Source organism: Rhinoderma darwinii, chromosome 6 (assembly GCF_050947455.1).
Source record: "Rhinoderma darwinii isolate aRhiDar2 chromosome 6, aRhiDar2.hap1, whole genome shotgun sequence".
NCBI lineage: Eukaryota > Metazoa > Chordata > Amphibia > Anura > Rhinodermatidae > Rhinoderma > Rhinoderma darwinii.
This window is the reverse complement of record NC_134692.1, coordinates 87,069,570-87,075,569: the sequence shown is the minus strand read 5'-3', so window position 1 is coordinate 87,075,569 and position 6,000 is coordinate 87,069,570.

Genomic DNA, 6,000 nt, shown 5'->3' with positions numbered 1-6,000 from the left:
AAAGCCGCGCCATAGACTATTTATGACACGGGTTTTAGCTTGCTTCCCGACCGATCGGGAAGCTGAATATCGGGTACCCTGCAGTCAATGACTCCCGGGGACCCTGAGGAGAAGATAGAAGCAGCTTTTGCTCAATGAGCGCTGTGTATATGAATACCGCTGCCTCTATTGGTCAGGGTGATCATGTGACTGGTCACATGATTGTCGAGTGCGGTTATTGGCAGGCTGCTGCTGGGTCTTACTGCTGGGTCTTACTGCTGTGCAGCCCCAGTTACAGTGGAAAAACAAGATGAAAAGATAAAGTCCCACAAAGGTATTTTCTGACCTTTGAGGGACAGACCATAATAATAAAAAAATAAAAATAAAATAAAGTGCAAAAAAATTAATAGATACACATAAAATACCCACCCAAATAAATGTCGTCCCCCCGCCAAGTATTGTCGTAACGCTAGCCCTGACGCAATTACCCTAAAATAGACATATAATATATCTAAATTTACTGTAGACAATGACTATCAAAAATAAAAGGTCTATTTTAGGGGAAAACTATATTATTACCAGAAAAAAATAGCTAATATGTAAAAAAAAAAAATATTTTTACTATAATTTTCTAACTTTAAGCCTAGAATTTCTAAAATAGCAAAAAGTATGTGTATAAAAATTATATAAAAAAAGAAACCTGCATTGTCTATGAAAAAACATTGAAAAATCGTTGCTAGCCCAACAAATAAAAAAGTTATAGCAGTTTAACTAACGCGGGCTAAAAATGCCTAAACGGTGTCTGGTCCTGAAGGCTCAAAATAGCCCGGTGCTAAACCGGTTAATAGGCAAGACACTTCTTCCGCCACCACAGTAGCATGTTGTTGATCCATAATTGGAGTAGTCCTAGGACTATCCGGGAGCGACAAATTCTGTGGAGTAATGTTCCCATTATGGGTGAGGTCTGGTGACTGCGGGTAAGCAGTTGAAGCAGATGGAGTCAGTGAGGGTCTAGGTACCTGTTTATCCTTGCCAGTTTTCCCTATGGACAGTGTGGAGCGCATAGTCCTATTCCCCTGAGACTGGAGAGTCAAACATTGAGGCTTAGTGAACTTGTTGAGAAATGTGTCCTTCACCATAGCAGAGGGAGGGGTAGAAGGACTAAGGAGCAAGGGATATGCAGACTCATACAGAGTCAGATAGAATGCCTTTTAGCGGCAATAGCAATCAGTCAGATCTTGTAAGTAGAGACAGCAATAATGACCAGAGACTGGGAGATGAAGAACAAGTATAATGACCTGAGGTGATTGTAGGTCAGCAGGCAAAAATTTCAGGAGTCCGAATAACCATAAAAGCGTCCACAAGACTATGTGGACGTTCTGATTTTACAAAAAATCCAGCAGAGATACAAACTTCCAGAAAGTGTGCAGCGAAGGTATTTGTAATTCAACATAAAGTATTAAAATTGTCCATTAGGTGGCAGTAGTATATATAAGTATTCAGCAAAAGTCTCATAAATAAATGGTGCTACAAAAAAATGAAAAGGGCAATACATTGATTATTTTGTTAGATAAGGAGAAAAAAAAGAAAGGCGCTTCATGTGTGGGGACCTTAGGTTACTTGGGGGGGGGGGGGTGAAGCACAACTACTCAATGCGTGTTATAGTCCATGTATCCCATCCACGGTGCTGTCAGCCTTGAGTTGTTCCCGGGTCTCTCGAAGGTAGACGGTAATTCAATAGGATTAACAAGGTATAAAAGTGAGTAGTTAGGCCTCATGCACACGACCGTATTTTTTCCCACCCGTAAATACTGGCGTAAATACGGGTCCGGTGTCACACGTATTCGACCCATTTTGCACCAGTATTTACGAACCCGTGCCCGTAAATATGGGTCCGGTGTCACCCGTATTCCACCCGTATTTACGGGCACGTTTTTGGCGGCAAAATAGCACTGCTCTAATCGGCAGCCCCTTCTCTCTATCAGTGCAGGATAGAGAGAAGGGACAGCCCTTTCTGTAATAAAAGTTAAAGAAATTCATACTTACCCGGCCGTTGTCTTGGTGACGCGTCCCTCTCTTCACATCCAGCCCGACATCCCTGGATGACGCGGCAGTCCATGTGACCGCTGCAGCCTGTGATTGACCTGTGATTGGCTGCAGCGGTCACATGGCCTGAAACGTCATCCAGGACGTCGGGCCGGATGTCGAGAGGGACGCGTCACCAAGGCAACGAGCGGGAGACCGGACTGGAGGAAGCAGGAAGTTCTCGTTAAGTATGAACGTCTTTTATTTTTATTTTTTACAGGTTTATACTGATCGGTAGTCACTGTCCAGGGTGCTGAAAGAGTTACTGCCGATTAGTTAACTCTTTCAGCTCCCTGGACAGTGACTATTTACTGACGTCGCTTAGCAACGCTGCCGTAATGACGGGCGCACACATGTATCCACCCGTCATTACGAGAGCTCCATAGACTTCTATGGACTGTTCGTGCCGTTATTACGGCCTGAAATAGGACATGTTCTATCTTTTTCAACGGCACGGGCACCTTCCCATGAGAAGACGGGAAGGCACCCGTCGCCAATAGAAGTCTATGAGCCCGTTATTACGGGTCGTAATTACGACCCGTAATAACGGGAGTTTTTACGGTCGTGTGCATGAGGCCTTACTCTGAGACTCTCTGTGGCATTATTCCTCAGGGAAAATGAAAAGGCTCTTTTGTCTTCATGTATAAAAGAGTTTTATTGCATAAAAAGTAGTTGCAGTGCACAAGATTATGCGTTTCGAGCCCGGACCGGGCTCTTCATCAGATACAAACACAGTGTATCCCCCATAAAGCCCCTGTAGATTGTGCCATACAGCCCCTCTTGTAGACAGTGCTATACAGCCCTCCTGCAGTGTCACACCCCCTCTTTTATATGGTGTCACCCATCCCTCCCTGTAGATAGTGCCCCCTACCCCTTGTAGACTGTGCCACACACCTCCCCTTGTATAGTGCCATACAGCCCCCCACCAGCCCCTTGTAGACAGTGCCCCGAAACAAATAAAAAAACATAAAAATAATACTCCCCTGGGCCCCGTCCCAGCATCGCCCATGGGATCCTTGCATAGGCCAGTGTGATCCAGTGATGTCATCACGCTGGCCGAATGCCATGTAGCCTAGTAAATGGCAGAGCAGGCAGATACCTCCTTGCTCTGCCATAGTGTACAATACAATCTGCATCCTAAGGACACAGATACGGTTTAATATAGCGTCACTACAGCTGTAGCAGCCATAGCGGTTGCTAGAGGCGCCACCGGGCATGGGGAAGGCTCCCTCATGCCTCAGGCCCCGTAGAAGCCGCTATGGCTGCTACAGCGGTAGTTTCGTCACTGATCCTATCTATAGGCTGGCTCCACAATGTGTGGCCTATTTTCACCATCTTAGGTAGCACCTATTAGATGGTGCGTTGGTTAGCGACTCACTGTTACCGGACGTTACACCCAGTCTAGAAGGTCGGGTACAATACACCTCAGTGAGAGGAAGTACAGGAGGAAGGGCAGGTGGCGGTCAGATCACTACTAGCACTCCCTGTTGTAGCGTGTGGTGAGCTGGTAGGCCTCAAGATGGCTGACGGGCCCTGAGCTTGCGTGTCGGTTGTATATCCCACCAAGTTTCTGGAGAAGCAAAATATACAGCACCCACTGGGGAGGAATGTGAGAACAGCACTCCCACGGCAGTCAGGGAGCAGATGGGCGGCGGATGATCCCGGTGTTCAGCAGACCCACCACCAGGAGCCGGGAGCCTCGTTAAGATGCGGCCATACACGATTCCCCTACATCCGGAAGTCCACTACAAAGCAGCACTCTCCAGCAGTTAATAAATGGGGTTTCTGCATTGAGGACTCTGCTCTACTACCTCCGTATGCCTTAACCCGTTAGTGACCACTAATATATGTGTTTTTACGGCGACCACTAATGGGCTTTATTCCGATGCAATATCCTTTTTACAGCAGTGCATCTAAATAAAGTAATAGAGCAGGGAGCTGTTAAATCTCTTCTCTCCGCTGCCAGAGGTAGCTGAGGGCTGGGAGCAGCTCTGCTCGAATGGGTGAGATCGATATCAGTTTCGATCTCGCCCATTTAACCTCTTAGATGCGGCGCTCAAGAGCCAGCGCCGCATCTGAGTGGTTTTGGAGAGAGGGAGGGAGCTCTCTCTCATCCCACCGGCACTGTGTCTTTTATGGAAGCTGGGGGGGCCTAATAAAGGCCCCCAGGTCTTCTCCTAGTTATGCTTGCTAGGCCATGGATTGGATGATCGTATAGTGAAGTCCCCTAGTGGGACTAGTAACAAGGTTAAAAAAAAGTTGAATAAAGTAAAAAAAAAATGAAAAGCCCACTTTTTCCCCTTACAAAATGCTCTGTTATTAAAAAAGCAAAATAAAGTAAAGTTACACATATTTGATATCACCGCATCTGTAACGACCCCAACAATAAAGTTATTACATAAAAAAATAAAATAAAAACAATGCAAAAATTGCTGTTTTCTTTGAATCCTGCCTTAAATTTTTTTTTATAAAAAGTGATCAAAAAGTCGCATCTACTCCAAATCAATAAAAACTACAAGTTGTCCCGCGAAAAAAAAACCCTCATTCAACTGCATCGGCGGAACAATAAAAAAGTTATGGCTCTTCAAATATGGAGGCACAAAAACAAATAGATTTGAAAAAAAAAAGTTTTTTTACTGTGTAAAAGTAGTAAAACATACAAAATCTATATAAATTTGGTATCTTTGCAATTGCATGAACCCGCTGAATAAAGTTATTGTGTTATTTATACCACACAGTAAACGGCGTAAATTTAGGACGCAAAAAAAGTGTGGCGAAATTGCTTTTTTTTTTCTATCCCCACTTCAAAAAAAGTTGATAAAAATGAATCAATAAATTCTATGTACCCCAAAATTGTGCTGTTAAAAAATACAACTTGTCCCGCAAAAAACAAGACCTTATACAGCTATGTCGACGCAAAAATAAAAAAGTTATAGCTCTTTGAATAAGACAGTGGAAAAAAAAAAGTCACAGGTGCGTTTATGTTGTTTATTTAAACCGCAGCAAGTCATTTTTCAATAGAAGTCAATGGTGAAATGTTTGTTTTGAAAAGACTGCTGCTATTATATTACAATGTGTAGTGAATTAGAAAAATCACCAGGCACAGGTGGAAGTAGGAAATCCCTACACATCGGATAGACAGTATTTAGGAGTGGGTCCCTCTAGGATGATGCCACCCCCAGACGAAGGCATTTGCCGAAACGCGCGTTGGGTGCGAGCGTCCCTCCTGTGTGCGACCATGTCCTTAGGTATGTAACCATTCTCCACATTTGTCAGTTATTCTACATTGGCAGTTCTGACAGGATTCAGCCCTCTGCAGTACATTATCATCAGTTTTTCATTGTTGTGTTTTTGGCATATTCATTAAACATTGTCTGTATTTACTATTGTATATTATTAATTGCCACCTCACATCTAGTTACTATTTGATATATTTTGCATACTGCCTGGCTGTTTCTCTAAGACCTTTTTTATATACCTTATTTGCAATTTTCTACAAATATGTATAAACAATTAATTTTATGCTTTGGTCTAGCATAGGTTGACGCTCACGTATTTTGTGACTCATCTTTTTATTCCATCTTTTTTAATTTGTTTATGTCTTAAACTAATAAAATTTATAAATTTCTATATTTCTACAATTCGTGCCTAAGTTGATCATTCTTTCACTCTATAGTGTTCCCTAGTTGTTTTTGATCAACGCACCAAGGTTTACTTGGTCATTATTATGGATTTTTCATAGTGCCATCAACACAGACTGAAACACTGTATTATAGTTTGATGTTGTACACTGCACTATCTGTATTGAATTAAATCCCTCCGTGGGTATTTTTTGGTTCTCATATTGTAGATTAGTAAAGACTTTATGTAAGTTATAGTTAATGGCTTTACCCGTAATAAATCCTGTCTGGTCTGGATGTATGGTAACCTCAATAA